The sequence below is a fragment of the Balaenoptera ricei genome, chromosome 3, assembly GCF_028023285.1.
Source record: "Balaenoptera ricei isolate mBalRic1 chromosome 3, mBalRic1.hap2, whole genome shotgun sequence".
Lineage (NCBI taxonomy): Eukaryota > Metazoa > Chordata > Mammalia > Artiodactyla > Balaenopteridae > Balaenoptera > Balaenoptera ricei.
The window spans coordinates 167408987-167430846 of NC_082641.1; the positions used below are offsets into that span (position 1 = coordinate 167408987).

The 21860-nt window shown below is 43.5% G+C and overlaps 1 protein-coding gene across 3 annotated transcripts in view; it reads right to left on the reverse strand.

Moving 5' to 3' along the window:
- Positions 1–21860, reverse strand: part of TRIM58 (tripartite motif containing 58) — a 113790-nt gene that overhangs the window by 71905 nt on the left and 20025 nt on the right. Inside the window, exon 4 of one of the 3 annotated variants that reach the window (XR_009502512.1) lies at positions 12861–19850. The exons of the other annotated variants lie outside the window; for them this stretch is intronic. The gene's annotated coding sequence lies outside the window, so the exon portion shown is untranslated. Of the gene's footprint in view, positions 1–12860; positions 19851–21860 lie in introns of those variants that run through there. 3 annotated transcript variants of the gene reach the window in all.

The window sequence follows — 21860 nt, forward strand, 5'->3', positions numbered from 1 at the left end:
CCATAGCACGGTGCTTATTTTGTTACAAGCAGGAATGCAAACCCAAAGGATGTAATTTAGAGGAAACTCTGTCCTGTCTATTCTCTAGGAACTAGAACAAGGAGACTGAGAGAAGATGATTCTGGGTAAATCAAACCGTTTTCTCCTAATTACAGCTGAATAATAGGGAGCAAACTCCCATGGAAGGTTGTGGCCTGCTTGGAAGAAAGCTAGGAGGTTGCCCTCGCTAGGGTCTTTCATACACAGTTATTCAAGCTCACACTTGATCATCTGTCAGGGATGCTACGGTAGGGAGAGTTTTGCCGTAGCTGTGAGACTCAGGAAGATCACTTCCAACTCTAAAACCTACAGTTTTAATTTAATCACCAACACCAGCCATCATTAAGAGCGACCTCAAATAACTCCAAATCTGTTCATCTACTCACATATTCTTTACCCAGTCAACAGGCCTCGAGTGATTACTACATGCCAGACACAGTTCTAAGACACAGAATAAGGGATAAGAAAGGTAACAACCTCTGTCACTGTGGGGCTTGAGCTCTTTGGGAAGAAGTTCACCTAAATACAAAGAGACACCAAAGATAATATTTGTTTTGATTATTATTCTGTGAAAGAAGTAAGGTAATCTGATAAATTGGGACTAAGTTAGGCTAGTAGGACAATCAAGGAAAAAATATCTTTAAGAGATGAGTGCCAAAGAATAGAAAGGAATCATTTATGGACAATTTTTCTGGAAATAATATTTCCAAAACATGGGAAGAGCAAATACAAAGGCCCTGAGGCAAGATGAAGCTTAACTACAATCAAGGAACAAAGAGAAGCTAAAAGGTTAGGTCAGGAGATAACCACACAAATTTACACCAGCTGGTCCCTAACCTGAAGTCTACGTGGATATATTCTTGAGGTGAGTTAGACATATATATCATCCAAAAAACAAAAAAAAAGTTGACTCCAAAATTATCGTGGAAATTCTGAGTGAGCCTCTTTACAAAGGCACAACCATATTAAAGATCACAGCCATCATTCTCCAAACTCCACTCTGGCCATCACTTGCAGGCATTTAACGGGGGTGTTTAATATCCTCTCTAAAATATTGGGCAGGAAGAACAAACGTCCTAGCATGTCTGCACCGTGCACCTAGTGTCTCACAATTGAAAACTAGCTGGAGTTCACCCTGCTGATGGCTTTGCCGTTTTTTTTTTACCTTTTATTAAGAGTCCCACCTCTTTTAAGAACTGGGATCTATTTTTTGAGGGAACTCAACTATAGGAAAATTCAACTGACAGAGATCATACTGTACTTGACTTTTCTGTTCTTTGCTACATTTATTTGTTGAGACAAACGTCTGTTCTTAGCCTTTTTGTAATGGCTCTGTTAAACAGAACAGACACACAGTACACTGCACATACTTAAAGAACACAATTTAAGTTCTGAAATATGCATATACCCATGGAACTGCCAACACAATCAAGAAAAGGAACATATCCATCACTTGCAAGTGTTTTTAAGCCTCATTCATAAAGCCCCTTATTTTCCCTCACATTCCACCCCTCCACATCCCCAAGTGACCACTGATATTCTTTCTATCGTTAGAGATGTGTTTGCAGTTTTCTAGAAATTTATATAAATGGATTCACACAGTGAGGACTCTTTTATCTGACTTCTTTCACTCAATGTAATTATTTTGAGAGTAACTCATATTTTTGTGGGTATCAATAGTTGATCACTTTGTTTTGCTGAGTAGTGTTTCACTGTATGAGTATACCACAGTATGTTTACTCATTCGCCTGTTGATGGGTGCTCGAGGTTGTTACAATTCTGTCTATTAAAAATAAACATGCTATGATGATCCACGTACAAGTCTTTGTATGAACATATGCTTTCATTTTTCTTGCATAAATATCTAGGTGCAGAAAGGCTGGATCATACGGTAGGTGTATGTTCAACTTATAAAGAAGCAGCCAAACTGTTGACTGAAGTGACTGTACCATTTCCCTTCCCACTAGCAGTGCAAAAGACTTCCAGTTCCTACACTGCCTCACCAATACTTGGTGTGCTTGGACTTTTCTAATTTTAGCCATTCAGTAGGTGTGTAGTGGCATCTCCTGGGGCTTTCATTTTCATTTAGATAATAATTCATTACATTGGGCAACTTCATGTGCTTATTTGCATCCGTACACCTCCTTGGCAGGATCTCTTTTTAAATATTTTTACCCATATTGTTAATTTAAAAAATTTTTTCTGATGACTGAGTTTTGAGAGTCCTATACGTGTTAGAGACACAAGTCTTTTCAGGTATATAATTTGTAAATATTTTCTTCCAACCTGTGGCTTTTCTTTCATTAATAATGGCTTCGAAAGATGAAACCCAATTTATCACTTTTTTTCGTTTATGGATCTTGTTTTTGGTGTCATCTCTAGGAAATCTTTGCTTAACCCAAGGTCAAAAAGATTTTGTCCAAGTTTTAGAGATTTATGTTTTGACCTACATTTAGCTAATTCTTTATATGATGTGAAGTAGGGATCAAAGGTCATACTTTTGCATATGGCTATCTATGCACAATATCCGTGTGCTATATGCTTCCAGCAACATTTGTCAAGAAGACTATCCTTTCTCCTCAAAATTGGCTTTGCAGCTCTGTTGAAAAATCAATTGTCCTTATATGTGTGCATATGTTTCTGGGATCTACATTCTATTTGACTGACGTATTATATCTGACTCTTGGTTATAATACATTCTTTCACTGATGTCTTTTCACTTGCTCATGTAAATAGTCTCCCAGTAATATAGCCTTACCATTTGACTGGACATACCTAGGTACACCTGAAATGCATTTGATAAATCGATGGATCTTGCACTCAAACTAGGGTTACTTTCCAAAAACACTTAAAATGTTGAGGTGTAAGAACTATGTATCCTACAGCCTTCCTGCCTCAACCAAGTGTATGTTAACACATCCGCACGAGCTATTTTGCATGTGTATGGGGCTGTAGAGTCTGGGGAGTATGAGAGTGGTATGTGCTGTCTATCCCAAAAGATCATCATACGAGGCAAAGGAAACATTAAGGAAATAGATAGGAATAGTCAAATGCCAAATGTTAAAATATTTCTCATGCGTTTTTAATATTTACATTGAGATAAATAAGCAAATTATTATAAAATACAATACAAAACTTTAGAGAATATTTCAAAATGCTCTTTTTTGCCAGATGCAACAAGACGGTAGGAATAAACAGAGGAATTTCCTGGAACCAGCTTGTCTTTCCTTTTTTTATCACCATCGAGTGATGGGGTTGTATTTTATTCAGTCTATTGTACATGTGGGTGTGAATAAGATGGAACTTGTCTCAAAAAGAGAAATGAGCAAAGAATATATGTTGTCAACTTGTCTAAAACATTTTTTCATGTTCTGACTCAATTTTCTTTGTATTGGCATTTCAAGGGATTTCTGTTTTTGTTTGTTTGTTTGTTTTTTCTGTTTTTTTAATTATTTATTTTTATTTATTTATTTATGGCTGTGCTGGGTCCCCGTCTCTGTGCGAGGGCCCTCTCCAGCTGCTGCAAGTGGGGGCCACTCCTCACTGCGGTGTGCGGGCCTCTCTCCATCACGGCCTCTCTCGCGGCGGAGCACAGGCTCCAGACGCGCAGGCCCAGCAACTGTGGCTCACAGGCCTAGCCGCTCTGCGGCATGTGGGATCCTCCCAGACCAGGGCCCGAACCCGCGCACCCCGCGTTGGCAGGCAGACTCCCAACCACTGCGCCACCAGGGAAGCCCGGATTTCGTTTTTTAATTTGACTATTAAAAAACCTTGATAACTTCAGTGAAATCCCATGAAGATAATATAAACAACTGGAATGGAAAATGAAAAGATGATAATAGCAACCAGCACTGTGATATTTCTTGTCAGTGTTCTTTACTAATTAGAATAGTAACAAATGCCATATTCATTTGACTTTTTGAACTTTGGCCTTTATTTTGGTGGAAGAAGTTCCTTTCACTTTGCTTATTATCTGTTTGCAATGAAAAACAATTCATGACCATACTTTGATATGATCATCTTAGAGTTGTATAGAGGGAGGATAGTTAATGCAACTATTTATATATCTGTGGGTTTAAGGAACTTTAAAGGCTTGATATTTGAATCCTGTGGAATGTAGCCTCCTTTCCCACAGGGAAATGAACATATACATGTACTTAATGTAGTTTAAAATAAAGCAACACCTGTTCGTAGAGGCACCTTCTATTCCAGGCATGTTTAGGTAGAGGGAAGGGGAACAAGAGCTATAAAACATAACTCTTGTCTATAAGGAGTTTACAGTTTAGGGGGGTTGAGGGCACTCAATGACTCAACGGGGATGAGCCTGATGCAGGTGGCTACAAGGTCACCCTTGGATAAACTCTGCTTTAGGAAAGACCAGCCTACTCTTATTCTGGTAAACTCTTTAATGCGGTGTCCAATAAACCTGAATATCAAGCTGAAACGCCACTTGAGAAATGTTTCCAGGGGTGCTGACAGCCAACAAGTTAATATGATTCCTACACACTTGACACAACTCACCAGAGGTCTTGAATTCAGTGAGCATATTGACCTCCTTTAAGAAAGATCACCATTGAAACTTCGAATGCTAAGTTCTAAGAGAATGAAGTAAGTAATAAGTGATATTCAGCTTCAGAGGTGGAAGAGAAAAGAGGTCTCACCTTGAGTAGAACATGTTGTTGGATTCTCCAAAGTGGCAAACAATAAGGAGAACACTAACCAACTAAGACTCTGAATAAGTTGAGAATTAAGATGAAAGCCTAAGATGGAGGTCAAAAGGTCCCCTAGATTGAAGGATACACTTAGGCTGAAAGGGAAACGATTGGAAAAGATGTAGAAAATGCTAAATATTTCACAAAAAATTTATTAGAACTAATAAAACAACTTAGCAAAGTTTGTTTGCAGAATATGAAATCAACATATACGCATCACTTGCATTTCTGCACATTAGCAATGAACAATCCGAAAAAGAAGTTAGGAGAACAATTCCATTTACAATAGCATCAAAAAGAATAAAATACTTAGGAATAAGCTTAACCAAAGACATGAAAGACTTGTACACTGAAAACTACAGTGTTACTGAAAGAAATTAAGGAAGACATAAATAAATGGAAAGACATCTCATGTTCATGAACTATTGTTAAAATGTCCATATTACACAAAGCTATCTACAGATTTAATACAATGCCTATCAAAATCCCCTATTTTTGCAGAAATAGAAGAAACGACTCCAAAATTGATATGGAACCACAAAGGACCCTCAATAACCAAAGCAAACTTGAAGACCTCACATTTTCTTTTGAAATGAAGTTTTCTTGTTACTGTGGGTTAAAAATCCAAAGTCCTAAATGTCCATAAATTATCCTCCTAAATTTACATTTTGGTTCATTCTCAGTGACAGGGCTTTCAGTGCCTGAGTGGCATTGAGGGCTCCTTCAATATCTCTAGCTTGGACTTCTGTCACTGACATGGTGTGGGTATCTCAGAGCCTTGGCTCTTTTACCAGTTGATCAAGTCCCGCATGAACCATGCTCAGAAGGGCCCCACGCTTGCTTGCTTTCATGCTCTGCTATTGCTGTCTTGAAATTCTTAATGATTTTATCTTTGAACTTACGTTTTGTAAGTAAAATTTATGGGACAATAAAATATACGCATGAGCAGAGGAGACATGTGCAATATGTGTGTCTGCCACCATTCCTGCTGCCCCATTCCCATCTAGTTTTCACCCTGCTTATGGCGTGCTTTCCATGACATGCTTATTTCGTACCCATTTGGAGTCTTACTGAGTTCCACCAGAATTCTGTGCTACTGGTCACATCCAAGACTAAGTGAAGGTGTTAACAGCTCCGGGAGGCCACGCTTTCCATCTGAATCTGAACTTACTTCTAACACAGAAAGAAAGCAGTTGTTTTTTTAAGAAACAAGAATGTCCAAGGAATCTTATCATATCCTTTCTTACTCGTGTTACTTCCCAATATTAGTCAAACGCTTCGGCTGAAAAAGCTGAAAAAGAGAAGAGAGAACAGCCCACAGAACCCATTTAGGGCTCACCCTAATCCAGTATGATGTCATCTTATCTCGATTCTATCTGAAAAAAGAATTTACTTGGGCACAGTCACAGGTTCCAGGTGAACATGAATTTGGGAAGGACACTATGCACCCCAGTGCAAATACTTTCAACAACACTTCTTCTTTGCAGTTTGAACAAGAGGCACTATAGTTTCATTTTGCACTGGAGCCCACACATTATGTCACTTCTCACTGTTAGAGCCAATGTTGGAAAAAGGGGCTTCATGAGGCAGCCAAGTGAGTCTGTCAACTGAATTCTAGAATTATCCAGACTTACACACTTTGTTGCAGCAAGTTGGTTCCAGGCAAACCCATGTGAAAGGGGCATGTCCACAGTGGAGCAGAGAACTTTTGTCTCTCTATCACCAGACTCACTCCCAAGATGAAGGAAAGAAGAGCTTAGCAAAGCATGGCCAGTTATTCTTCCTAACTTTGCCAGTCAAGTAGGTCACCTCACCCAACCAGTGTCAGTGAATATAAGAGCAGGGAAGTTAAAAGTTATTCTAATCAAATTCCCTTCACATGGAGGTACCATTAGGAATGAGAAGGGAGATTGTCACTAATGCTTCCCTGGTTTTTTCAATCTCTTAACCCACTCAACTATGCCTTTAAACCTGTAATTAACGGAATATCACTCTCCCTTCAGGAAAAAGAATAGACCTTTATCAGGACAGTCCTGCTCACACTTTTATGGGGCTACTCATTTGAGTGGCCTCCGGGAACTGCTGGTGGACGACTTAGAGTTTCATCCCAGAAGTCTCTGATATGGGTGAGAAATTGCATTAATTTAAATTAACTCCAGGGCTACTCATATCCAATGATCAGAAACAACTTTTTGTTCGACCAGCCGTCCACAGCACAGCTAACCACAGAAAGCTGATGAGGTTAAATGACACACTAAGGTTAAATACATAAAAGCATCCAGTAATACAATTCAGAAATCATAGAAATGTTGCAAATTTGAAAGTACACCTTTGCCGGTATCAAATTCTTCACAGAGAAATTAAAAGGGCACACATTAAACGCTCTTATGAATTAAGGTCCCAAAGTATTAAAGCCCAATTTTGAAATCAAGTGTCCTTGTTACTGTGGGTTAAAAATCCAAAGTCCTAAATGTCCATAAACAATCCTCCCAAATGTACATTTGGTTCATTCTCAGTGACAGGGCTTTAATGGCCTGAATGGGACTGAGGGCTCCTTCAGTATCTGTAGCTTGGACTTCTGTCACTGACACGGGTGTGGGTCTCTTAGGGCCTTGGCTGTTTTATCAGTTTATCAAGTCCCTCATGAAGCATGCTTTTAAAGAGTCTAAAGAGTTCCTAAGATACAATTTGATTTTACAGCACTATCCCCAAAATTTAAAAACAATCTCAAAAGCAAGCCAATCCCCGACTCCTAGAAGAGTGAAACTAGGCACATTTTTGTTCCCAGAATCCAGTACAGAATTCGATCAAAGAACATAGCAGAAACTCAATGGCATTTGAGAGAAAGATAGTCTCTTTCGTTTTAGCCTCACTAGGATGTCCATTAGTCTATGCCATTTATTTGAAATTTCTGACCTGCCAACTTCGAACCAGGAGGAATCTTTTAGCCTCACGTTGATTTGTCACTATGAATTTGCCATGTGCAGTGCACAGCCCTGAGCATCTGTCACACGTGGACTCTTAAGTTATCCCTCCTCCTTGATGACTTTGTGGTTCACACTGCAGTACTGAACTGATTATGGCTTCTGTCGAGTGACATTACACCTCCAGTTCTGATGTGTAGATTTGACAATCCTATGCCGCCACGGCCATTTTCACTGCCTCCTGCTATGGAACTGCATAGACCAAAGGCGGCTGCCTTTAAGAGAACACTTCTTTCTCCGACATAATTGACAAATCCAGTGTCAGCTTGGGTCCACATGTAAAGGGAGTCACTTGAGCCTACGGTAGACCATATGTGTCAATGCCGACAAGTTCTACAAAACATGTTTTCCTTACAACTGAGTCTTTGTCTCAGTCAAGCCTGCTTGGGAAACCTCTACCTGAAGAGTAAGGCAAGGTGGACGGCTGCCTGAGACTTTCCTGCCCTGTAAAATCCTGCACACTCTCAAGTCAAGTGCCAGGTAAAGGTCTCTGTATACTAAAGATCCTCCAGGTGCCTTATTCATTTCGCTCCAGGTATTGCTCAGTCACCTGCAACTCCCTAACGCCCCTTTTCTTTATGTCAGACTTTTACTTAAGTGGCCCTAAAGAAACAGCCCCTCTCCCACGCCATAAGCTGCAGCCATCAGCCAAAATCAAAGTATCTTACGGCTGGTATAGTGGGTTGGATGGTGGCCCCATCCAACAAGTATATATCCATGTCCTAATCCTTGACTGTTACCTCGTTTGAAAAAAAGGTTTTGCAAATGTCATTAAGGATCTTGAGATGGGATTTCCATCCTGTATTATCTGGATGGGTCCTAAATAGAATGACAATTGTCCTTATTATACAAGAAGGGCAGAGGGACATTTGAGACAGACAAAAGAGAAGATACAGACACAGAAAGGGGGTGATGTGAAGACAGAGACAAAAACTGAGTGATGTGGCCTCAAGCCAAGGAAGCTGGCAACCACCAGAAGCTGAAAGAGGCAGGGATAGAATCTCCCCTAGAGCATCTGTAGGGAGAGCAGCCTTGCTGACGCCTTGATGTCACACTTCCGGCCTCTACAACTGTGAGGTAGTAAATTTCTATTGCGTTAAGCCTCCAACTTTGTTAGTCTCCCAGCAAGCACGGAGGACACTTATACAGCATGCATTAAACCTTTTCTAGGCTTCAGCAGTTTACTGCACAAACCTAAATATTTTCAAACAGTCAAAGGTCTCAACTCCCCACCATACATTAAGGACCAAGGCACTAGACTACCTTCCTTGGCAGTACCAAAATATTTTCCACATGGACATTTTCCTCTCCAAAATGCCTGCTCCTTTCTTTTTATTTCTCAGTGTTCCCAGGTAATGCACCAAATGTTAGGGTCTTTTCATTACCTTCCAGCAAGTACAATGCCTTAATTCCATTTGGTTTGGAATAAATTAGGAAATAAGAGAAAAGAGAAAAGATGGAGGGCCGAATATTCCTGTTACTGTTGATAACCCTGGCTTGAGAATCCAGTTTGAACGCAATGATCACATAACGGAACCCCAGAATTGGGCAGATTTACTAACTCGTAATACACAGAATGAGAGAAACAGAAGACACTCACTCACACTCTCAAGGGAGAGAACAGAATTAGTCAAGGCAAGCATGCTCACTTAATTCTTTTCAAGCTTTCTATATAAGTCACTTGATCACCCTGGGGCAGAGTCAGTAAAGAAGCAGGGCTGAAATGACCCTAAGAGCTCTCTTGAGGGGACTGAACCATCAGGAGCAGGAAAGGAACATTCCCTCACTCCCCACCACCACCACCCCCAGCAGTAAAAAATGATCATCCACACTGACAATGTAAAAGAAATCAGAAACTACGCTAACTCTGATTCACTCTTAGTATACCAACAGCTAATCAGGAGCCTTGTGCAAAAGCATCTTGACTAGTTGCTAATAAAACTCTTTAGAAGCAGACCCCTCCACATGCCTCAAAGGGAAGATGCAGACCTGTATGCTTCAGGATTTTCTCACCAAAACCCCACACAATTTCTTTACTATTCCAGCTAAGTATGGCCTAGCCCTACCCTCATACCTGTTTTTCTTGGTTTAGCAATAAAGAAACATACATGGAAATAAAGAAGAGCTATCAGGTAGAAAGATATAAAATAGTGGGGAAAATATTATAAGTAGAGTCAAGTACCACCACCGTTTACTAGAAGTGAACTTTCAGCACCAACATTAATATTTTTTCCTGTTATATCTGTAAAGTGATAATAAGTAATATGTACATAACAATTTTTAATTTATTCCAATCTCATTTTTATAACTAACTACTTCACAACAAGTAACATGCTAAGGCAGCATCAATAGATGTAAAAAGGTAGTCCCTGGCCCCAGGGAATGTTGCCTAGGAGAACACAGAGATATGTAAAAAATACAGTCACAATACAGTGTAGCGAGTGCAACAATCAGGCATGCAGAAGTGCAAGGGTAGCAAAAAGGAGCGTGTGATCACAACAGTAAAAAGAAGAGTGCACAAAAGACATAATATGTAAATTGAGTTTTGAAAAATGAAGTGGGTTTCCCAGGTGCCCCATAGGGAGAAAGGAATTCTTGGAGGAGGGAAAAGCATAAATGAAGACAGTGAATTGTTCTTATAATCCAGAAGCGAAGTCGGCAATGGCAGGAGAAATGATTGGACACAGGCGTCATGAATACTTACATGTCTGCGTTTTAGCAAGTCCATTCTAAAGGAAACTTTGAGGATCAACTCGGGGGTGGGGGGCCGCGGGGGGACAGAACTAGTCATTCCTGCAAGAAACACTGTACAGCTGTGCAAAACACTGGAACCAGTTTCTACCAACCCACCAAAAAAAAGACTTCAAAGGCAACGTGGTTATCACAGGAAGGGCTTGCTTTTGTGTTTGTTTTTAGTTCATTAGGCCTCACTTAAAATTCTGATTCCACAATGCACTTGCGTTGGGATCTTGAACAACACTCATAACCTCTGCAAGTTTCAGTATAGTAAGTTTATGTGATTGCCTTCATCTGTAATATCCCTGTGTTGCAATCTTAATTAATTAAGATTAATTCATCTTAATCTTAATCTCAAGTTCAGGTCAAACACTAGTTCCTCTGTGACTTCTCCTCTGAACTGATTCAAAAGCCTTCTCTCCTGTCCTCATTTGGCTTCTCTTCTCTTATGGAATCTCATAAGAACTTCTACGACCTCTTTGGTTTTTTGTTGTGGTCGTTGTCTGTTTTTTAATTGAAGTATAGTTGATTTACAATGTCGTGTCAGTTTCAGGTGTACAGCACAGTGATTCCGTTTTCAGATTCTTTTCCCTTAGAAGTTATTACAAAATATTGAGTATAGTTCCCTGTGCCATAGAGGAGATCCTCATTGTATCTATTCTATGCCTTCTTTGAATGACCGTAGCACTTGTTGTCTGTATCATTTTTATGTCTGTTGTGGCTTTGTGACTGAACATGAAAATTTTCTATTTGTTCATGTCCTGGCCCTTCCTTTAAAATGTGTTCATTTATCTATTTCATATTTATTGACTACATCTTAGATACCGTGTTAGCTGCTTGTTCTAGATGTTAGTAAAATATAGACCTTCCTGCTCAAAGGGTCACAGTATTTGTGGGAAAACAAAAAAATGAACAACCTATGTCTCAAATAGCTTTGTACTTCCCGAAGAGAACACACCTCGTAGGTACAATAAATATATGTATTATACATAAATGTATAAATAGTTAATGGCATTAAAAACTTGAGATAACTGCTTTTCTATTCTGAGGAAATGATCATTATATTTCACCAGGAGCTCAATACCACTCTGAGAATGAGGGCTTAACCCCCATCCTGACTCACTGCATCGCTTTCTTACATGAAAATAGACAAGTCTCTACATACTCTCTACAAAAAGGCTTATCTGGAATGAATTTCAGAGAGCAAGAAGAAAAATTCAAGAGTTTCAGAGAAGCATCCAGAAGCTCAGATGATTGTCTGGCACTAATACAACTTGCTTGACAGGAAAATAGAGCCGTAAATCTCACAAAATTAGATGATCTTTTAAGGATTTCAAAACCTCCCGCTATTAATTGGAAATCCTAGAAGAACAGCTTCTTTTAAACTATACTGATAATATGCTTTACAGCTTAATATTCAGAAGCCTATGTTGTGGCTAAGTGAGCGTCAGGAAAGAAGGAAACTTGTGGTTTAGCTCCATTTACTCTGGAACCTCTGGTCAAAACATCTGCTTCTGTGCTCAGCCATCTTATCATCTGTACAATGGAGGCAACTCTAAGGAAACATAGTTACAGAGATGTTGCACAGTTTCACGTGTCATTGTCTTCATTTGTTTCAGAAAACCAATCACATCTAAGCTACGACTGAAAGAGTGCAATGTTATTTGGGGTCATCTAGTGCAGCTCTGTCAAAGTAAAGAAAAGGAAAGGGGCCTAGAATAACTATAATTTTCCCAAGAGGACACAATTATTTTATGGTAAATCTGGGTCAAGAACCCTGATCTCTTTGATGCCATTCCATTGTTCTTTCGTTGGGTTCTGAACAACCCAGAGAAAGAAAGAGAAATCAAATTCCTATGTGGTACAGGACGTGGCAAGATTGGAATTGGAGAACTACATATTAACAGGTATCTGGGAAATTCTTCAAACTAATTGAGATATAGACCAGGTACATAAAAAACAGTATGTGTTCTCAAGATGATTCTGTGGAATGAACAGAACAGAACATAAACAATCAAATAATAACACAAAACATTTTTATAGATTTTTAAACCTTACAAAGCATTTTCATGTTCATTATCTAATTTAATCCTCAAATCAACTCCATGAGACAGTTATTATTTTCCCATTAGAAATGACCACATATTAAATCCTTAGTGATTGCTCAAGAAAAGCTGAAATCTTGAGTGTTACATCTATTAATGCCAGGGTTGGGTGTTTTCCCATGGGAACACTGGATGCTAAAATCAACAGGGATTTTCAGCGCAAGATGGCAGACTAGGAAACATTTACTTTCTCTTCCTCCTGAAACCATATTTAAATAAAACTGTAGAAATACCAAAATTAAGCAACCAATAAAAGCCAAGACACTGTGGAAGTCATCAACCACAGAAAGATTTCAACACATTTTGAGAAGGCAAACAATGAAATGGAGGAGCCATGAATAAAATAATTAAGAAAAGACTACCCTAAGTAGGGTCTGCACAAAGCCAGTCAGCTTTTGCTGAGCTCTGGTTATAGTAAAGGGCAGAGGAAAGAAGAGGGGCTGAAAACAAGGAGACAAACATCATTTTAGGAACAAAAGTTCATTTAATGAGCTCCAGGGAACACTCAGCCTGCTGCCATACTAACTCATGAATTACAATGGATTGTTGGTAAGTAAGACAAGAAAACAGGGAACAAACAAAACAAACAAAAATCAAGACATCGTTTCTTACAGAACTCTTCTCAAATGAGATCAAGGAACTATGGTTCAATGCCACAGCTGTAAATCATTTCTGCTCCTGGAGAGGTTAGAAAGGGCTTATAATATTTAGCCCTTTTTTTCAGACAGAATTTAGGTCTGAGCAAAACCTTTTGTGTCCGCAAACCTCAAAGTTTATTGGGGATGGAAGTCCAAATTAGCTGTCACATATCATAAAAAGAATCTCATGGGCAGAGGGTCAAACTAATTTTGGAATATATGAATTATGCCCAGTGTTATTTTCAATAGATTTTAAACTAAAATATATAAATACATTTTTATTGATCTATATGACTCTGGGTTCTGAAACTTCTACATGTCACATGCGTGATACATAACACACAATGTCAGCCCCAGGAGAGAGAAAACACTCCAATGAAGCAAGCCAAAGAAACAAGTTTCAAACAAGGTAAAGTCATGTGTAGACCAGGATTTTTCAATTCTTTCCCGTCATGCTGAAGCTTCCAGCTCCTGAATAACAACACATGTTTCCCTTGCCCTAGACACCCAAGAGTATGTCTCCTCTCTTGGGCATAAGAATCGCTAGAGTTACATATGTGTAGTAAACAGTGGACCCAGCTGGCATACTCACAATGACCAAATTGTGTTGATCGTACTTTAAACCAATACATCACTCCACGATGAAGTTGCAATAAATGATATATTTGCTTGCCAGACATGAATGAGATGCCTTACTGGATATACTCCAGGAAGGCCAGAGAAACTGGAATAATTTACTGGTGAATTTCTTTCCGGATAGCCCATGATTTGTCTAGAATATAAGCTTTACATATCTGGATCCTTCACACTAGACCAAAGGGAAAATCTGGGCTGCAAGCCTCAATTAGAAATGTGGGGCGCTGCTATGCTGACAGCTGGTGCTCCCTGACCTGTATCTTCTGAGACTAGAACCCCGTGTGGTGGATGACCAATTCATGCGTTGAACAAAAGAAGACCTCCTACAGGGCAGTGTACGTGTTCATCACACGTATGGCACTTAGGGCTAAGTACCATAAGGGCCACAAGAAAAAAAAAACAAAAGTAACACATGAAGCATATATGATAAGGAGGCGCCACAGTCCAGAGCACGAGCTCTGGAATCACACAGCCTTGCTTCGAATCCTAGCTAAGCCACTACCATCTGTATAACCTGAAGAACAGTCGAAGGTTTAAATGTTGTTTTACCAAATTTCGAAAAGGAAGTGAAGAAAGAACCTATCTGCCAGGAAGGGACATCGTGGGCTGCAGCACCCAGGCGGGTCAGGGCTCTGCATCCCCTGCTCAGAAACCTTCGCCACCTGGCTCATGGTGATGCTGGCAGCTGAGCAGCCCTGGAGAAGGTGCTCCCGTCATCAGGCCTCGCAGAGAAGCTGGGGAGGTCCCTGGAGGAGGCGGGCCACAGCCTGGCAAGCTCTGGGTGCCTCCTGCACTCAGCTCTGAACAGGCTCTGGTCCCTGGGCCCCTTGGGGGGGAAGGGCTGGCCGATACATACGCAGGGCTGAGGGGCCTGCAGAGCCGGTGCCCAGGCAGGGTGAGCTCTGCAGGAGAAGGCTTCCACAGTCCCCAACAGTCTCCGCATGGTGGCCCATCCGGTGCCAAACACCTGCCACCCACAGCGAGAAGTCCCAGCCACTAGAAAGTCCAGAAGGGGTCGGGCTCTGGGGCCCCGCCCTTTGCCTTTGGGCCGGGGTTTCTCCAGGGGCTGGGCTTGCATGCGCCCCCCGCCCTGCCCCGCCCGCCCTTTCTCTGTGACGAGTACAATGGACATGTCACAAGCGCCACGCTGAGCCATCCAGTGTCCAGTGCGTGCTAGACCTTGAGAGGAGGTGAAGCGAAGGAGAAGCTCTCCTAGTTTCACTCTGTTCTCGGATCGCTTGGCGCACAACCGGTCCTACATGGGCAACTTACTATGCAAATTTCGTACCTGGCTCCCCCACCGCCGCCGGCCCTGCCGCCCACCCCGCCGTGGGGCCCCGGTGGGCTGTCACCCGCTGGTTTTGCCCTCCTGGGAGGCTGCCACATCTGACCGGGACCACCCTGCTGCTCCAGCGCCTGCCTTCTGCCCTGAGCAGGGAGTCAACGTCAGGAAGCCGGTACCAGCCAGTCACCTCCCACTGAGGAGACGGGGGCTGGGGAAAACAGGGGCAGAATGCAAAATGACAGCCCGGGAAGGAGGTGAGAAGAGGGAGGTGAAGGCCCCATCCCATGCCGTGCTGTCCTCTGCCCCAACCGCATGCTGCTCCCTGCTGCTGGAGAGGCCAACAAAAAAAGTGCTGGGTGAAGACCACCGGCCCAAATCACCAGGCTCACCGACGTCTGGGAAGGAGCTGCAGCGTGAAGAGTCTTCACGCATCCCAACAAGAAGCTCCCCTTCCCTGCTATCTACCAGCAGTAGGTCCTGGAAGCGGAAGATTCCCCTGCCGCTTTTTCTGCTGCTGCCAGGGCTGAGGTCGCCCCCGTCGGGGAACGAGGCACTGACGTGGGATCGAGGTGAGCTGCCCCCTCCTCCTAAGCTTCCGTGCTTAGCTGCTGCCAAACACCCAGGCACCCTGGAGAAGAACATTCAGTGTCGCTGGAAAAAGATCCCCAAGAATGTAAGGAAGGTCCAGCCACCGTCCCATGAAAAAGAACCCCCAACACCCATCTGTGTAGCTCCTACCCCTCCTTTATACTTACCTACCCCTCTTCCAGCCCCTACCGTCAATCCCCCTATTGTAACTGGGCAGCCCAGGACTTCTGTGGCAATCCCTTCCACCAGCATGGTCACGGCATCTGGAAGTGTGACCTTGCAGCCTAGCGTCTACATGGACACTGCTGCCCCTTCCGGAGCTGTCACTTTCCATTCGGCTCCTGTTTTCCCCAGCCCCCCATTTACAGCTTCGGCCAGCATCGGTGCTTCAGCAGGCAGCAGCTCTGACACTGTACCTATGGACACCACACCTCCTTCCCAGGCTGTCATTTTCCATTCGGCTCCTGTTTTCCCCAGCCCCCCATTTACAGCTTCGGCCAGCATCGGTGCTTCAGCAGGCAGCACCTCTGACACTGTACCTATGGACACCACACCTCCTTCCCAGGCTGTCATTTTCCATTCGGCTCCTGTTTTCCCCAGCCCCCCAGTTACAGCTCCGGCCAGCATCGGTGCTTCAGCAGGCAGCACCTCTGACACTGTACCTATGGACACCACACCTCCTTCCCAGGCTGTCATTTTCCATTCGGTTCCTGCTTTCCCCAGCCCCCCAGTTACGACTTCGGCCGTCACCAATGCTTCAGCAGGCAGCAGCTCTGACACTGTACCTATGGACACCACACCTCCTTCCCAGGCTGTCATTTTCCATTCGGCTCCTGTTTTCCCCAGCCCCCCAGTTACGGCTTCGGCCGTCACCAATGCTTCAGCAGGCAGCAGCTCTGACACTGTACCTATGGACACCACACCTCCTTCCCAGGCTGTCATTTTCCATTCGGTTCCTGCTTTCCCCAGCCCCCCCGTTACGACTTCGGCCGTCACCGTAGGGAGAAAAAGGAAAAGAACGATAAAACCACCACACTGAGCAAATTACTAAAGCTTTTCTACTTTTAACAGGATTTTCCATCTGGTAGATTTATTGTCATATCCCCTTCAAAACAGACAAGATGCTCACCATATTTTAAAGATTATAGGTTGCCACTGAAAGAAAAATTTTACACAGTCACTTCGGCCGTCACCAGCCTTCGGCCTGTCTCCAGGCAGAACCAATAGGCATTTCACAGGGCTGTTCCTAGTTCTGGGAACACACCTCCCAGTAGTAGCAATGCCTCAGCCCATGCCTCGACACATTTACCTGCAACGTGGCCAACAGATAAGACCAACACTTCAAGCTTCCTTGGACCCAGGTCTCCCGTCTCAGGCCACACTGGGGGCCAACGACGGGCAGAGGCCTAACGATCATTTTCTGTTGGGAAACCCAGCAGCCTCAGCACAAGATAAAGTCCTAGTCGCCCCTGCAGCCCAGCCACCGCGAGTCAGCATCATGCCGGCAGCTTCGCCAGCTTCCCTATTCGCCACCACCAGCAACACGCAGCCGGCCTTTGGCGACAAGCCAGGCATTCTCCCCAGGGCTGTGTCCATTGCTACTGGCTTCGGACTTGCCACCAGGATGCCCAGTACTGGGGACAGTGGCTCGCTCTCTGCCGACACCACACCGGGCCCACTGTTCATGGGACCTGCAGCCCCTACGGCCGCTGGGAGCCTTGGGGTCGGTGTGTCAGCCCCAGGCCTCACTCACTCACAGGCATCCAGACCACTTAACTTCGGGGCAGGACTAAGTGGGGCACCCAGCACCGCTTCTGTTCCTACTTCGGGCCAGACAACCTGCCATCTACCTGACCACGGCAAGGCTGCTGCACTAGGAGGGCCAGGCACCATCCCAGCATTTGGGAACATACCGGATTCCACCTGAAATCCAAACACCTGGGGCCCACCTGGGCTGAGTACAGGTGGTACGGTGATGGCAGGGGACAACACCATCCCCACGATGGGAGGCCCTAGGGTTCCCACTTTCCGTCACTGCACACAGGGCCCATCTGGACGGAGAAAATCTACATTTAAAAGTTCCATCACCAAGGAGAAGAAATCTGTCAAGGGACATGTCAGTTTCCACCTTCTAACAGAGCACACCACATCTGTTGCAGTTGCAAGTGTGGTTATCACCCGTGGGTTTCAACACACTTCTAGTTCTACCTTATTGCCAAGCACAAGGGGCCCACCTGCCCACAATCTAGGTGGTGGTCGTCTAGGAGGGAACAACATCATGCCCATGATTGGAGGACCTGCTATTCCCGCTTACAACTGGGACCCACCTGGCCAACACACAGGTGGTGCGGATGGAGGGCACAACATCTCACCGGTGCTGGGAGGCCCTGTGTCAATAACTGCCATCAGACTTGGAACCCATCCGTGCAGAGAACGGGGGGGTGGCATGGGGGACAGCACCACACCTGCTGTGACTGGATACACTTCTGGTGCCACATTCATACAAAGCACCTGAGGGCCCCGCTGGTCAAAACCCAGGTGGTGCCATGGGGGAGAGCAGCATCCATACTTAGAGAGGAACCTCCACTCTCAGGAAGAACACTGGGGTCCCCGAGTCAGGACGCCCCTCTGACTTAGACGAGCCAGCATTGTGTTTGCAGGCCCCTGGTCAGGGCAGCTGTGCCTGTGCTCATAGGAGTCTGGCAGCCTCATAACCTGCCCAGGGCTTCATAGGAGCCACCAGCGAATTCCTTTCTTCTATGAAGAAACTCAACAAATGAAGAGCAGATCTTATTCTGCAAACTGTGTGTCACCATGAATGGACTTTGCCTCACTGGAAAGTGGCTCAGCCCCTTGAAGTGAAACTTCACCTCCTCTCTTCCTACAGCAAGCCGGAGGACCACACCTCAGGGGTGTGCTAGTGTGTGTGTGTGTGTGCGTGTGTGTGTTTGTGTGTGCGTGTGTGTGTGTGTGCTGGAGGGTGAGGAGCATATGAGCCCACTTCAGAACTACACCAGACTTGAGAAGCTCCAGTTAGGAGAATGGAAGACAGCTGGCTGTATCATCCACTGTGCCATCCCTGGCTTGACTGTTAACTTGGCGGACCCAAGTTTTCCCTAGACTTGGAACTGGCAGGATGCCCACTGCTCTTTTCAGATGCTTCCTCTCCCCCTATGCATTTGCCTCAATGGGCCTTTCTCTTTCCCAGCTTTATGTACATATATATATGTCAATAAAACCTTGTTCGTATTAATCTGCTTCTGTTTATGTGTCTTTACTCACTGACTCAGCTGTAGAGGAAGAACTGACACATGTGAGTGGTGATGTGGGAGCCAGACTTAAGACACCAAAATTTTGTGTCCCAGTGACTGGGATGTGGAATTAGGCACACATTATGGCTGCACGTGCTGACTCCTGAAATCTGTTTTCAGTGTAACGAGTGACAATCAGGAGGAACTAAGGTCCAGAGGAGGGAGAGTTGGGGTGACTCACCCTGACTGATTAAGTGTGCTGATGTGTCCAATCCCTGCCAACCCGTGGAGCAGTGCATTGAGTGGGCCGCACGTATCTCAGAAGAATGTTTTTCTCAGACTGATGAAGAGAAGCGACAGGACTTGCCTGTGGTGATGCCAGTTTTTGACAGAAATACCTGCAGCATCCCCAAATCCCAAATCTCTTTCATTGTTCATCACAGACATGTTTGCTGCTTGGGACGCCTTTGTAGACCTGCCTGAGTTAACCCAGCATCTTGACAACAATTTTAGATACTGGAAGGGACGGGACGAAATGAGGCTGCGGAGCCCCCGCCCGCCTCCGGAACAGTGGGCGACACTGCCTGGGGCCCTGACGCGGTGTCCCTCCAGTCACTTGGGATTCCCGAGGGCGGTCAGAGTTCCTTGGTCCTTTCGTCCCCCGGTCTGCAGAGCCTGTCAGAGCACACAGGGACGTCGGCAACACTCTGTAGCCACCATCTGATGCCACTGCCATAAAGTGAGACTTAGTTCACTCAAGGTACCTGGGCCTGCTGCGGGGGCTCTTCAGAAAGTCACGTGAGAACCACGGTTTGCATTCGCGTCCGTTAAAACATGAGCTCGGGACTGCCCCCGCAAAGGACGGAGATGGATTTCCTGCCAGTGACAGAGAGTGTCTTGTTACAATTTCTCTCAGTTATGTTCAGCACTTAAGAACAGCTAATGGCAATCGGATCTTTTTTCAAATCACTCACTTTGGAACACTACTGAAAGTGACTTCTCTTTTAAAATTGAACAGAAAATGCAGACAAAGAAATTTTGAAGTTGATTATTAATATCAATTCTTACAATGTTTTATTTATTTTATTAGAAGTTCAATATTTTCTATGAATTTAAAAATACTTCAAAGCCAAAGCCAACTTTAAATACCATGACCAAATTTACATGATTCATATTCGTTAGATATGTATTACTTCGTGTACAGACTTATTTTCATAATGCAAATTTAAAATATAAAATGACACATGTTTACTGCAAAAAACAAAAACCACACTGGAGGCTAGATAATCCCTGATGTGTGATAAGGAACCACACTTTATGACTGAACTTTTCGAAAATGCTGAAATGTCTTTGGGGGCATCTTTTTATTCAATTGAGACTTAGGCCAGTCATCTTCATACATTCCCACTACACCCAGAGAGGATGGATTTGGCATCCAGGTTCATGTGTCTGGAGAAACAAAGGAAGAGTTCATACCTGCTCTGTAATTACTGAAAATTTAAGTTGACCTCAAATGTACCATGCTGCTTAAAACAGCAGAAAAGATCCTCTTTAATAACTGGCTTGGCTCTGAGCTAACCCACTAAAATATCAAATCACAAGAGTTATAATTGTGCCCAGTTCTGGCTGACCCTAGAGTTCTGCTGGGCCTCCACTAGGTTTAATAATGGCAAAATTCCTGAGTCTGTGCAGCCTATCTTCCAGTTGGAGGGGAGAACAGAAACCCATGTACATTCTCTGGTAGGTTCGCCAGGAATAAATGCTATGGAGATTAAGCAGTATATGGTGAGGTGAGGTGAGATTGTGGGCAGAGAGGAGCAAGGCTTTCAACTTAAACGGTAGACAGGATAAGTTTTACTGGGAAGGTGGAATTTGAACAGTCTAGAGGGAGGCAGATGAGTCAGACATCTGAGGGAAAAGCATTCCAGATCATGGGAATAACCTCTGCAAGGCCCAGAGGAAGGATGCCAGTGTCCTCAGGGAAGAATTAGTAAATAATGTGGCTGGAATAGAGTCAGCAAGTAGGAGGGAGGGAAGGAGGAAAGGAGGACAGAGAAGATGTGTGTGGAATTCCCTGCATCACCATTTACTGATTGAGTGATCACAAACAGTTAACTCAACCTTCAAGTGTTCCAGTGAACTCAGTGCTTTTCCTATGGCCTATTGACCTCTCAAGAGTTTTGGAAGGATAAAATAATGTAGGGAAGTGACTTATAAGCCATTGTTACTGTTCTATACATAAGGATAGATGGGTAGACAGGTAGATATAGATAGATAGATACATAGATAGATACATAGAGAGATGATAGATAGATAGACAGATAGATGATAGAGATATATAGATAGATAGATACATAGAGAGACAGAGAGATAGAGAGAGAGAGAGAGAGAGAGATAGGCAGATAGATAGACAGAGAAGAGAGAGAGAGATAGAGAGATAGAGACATAGATAGATAGAGATAGACAGAGAGATAGAGATAGAGAGATAGATAGACAGACAGACAGAGAGATAGATAGATAGATGGATAGATAGACAGATAGAGGGATAGATAGACAGAGAGATAGATAGATAGATAGATTGATAGATAGCTAGCTAGATAGATACATAATAGTTAAGGACTGAATTTCTGTAAAATCATAATTTTAAATAATAGTTTCATTGAGATATAATTTACTTTCCATATTATTTAAAGTGTACAATTTAATGTGTTATGCATCTACCACCACAATCAATTGTAAAACTTTCATCCACCCCCCCCCCCAAAAATAATCTACTATAAGTCACTCACTCCCCCACTTCTCCGAACCCTAGGCAGCCACTAATATACTTTGTCTCTACAGATTTGCCTAGTCTGGACATTGCATACAAGTGGAATCATACAATTA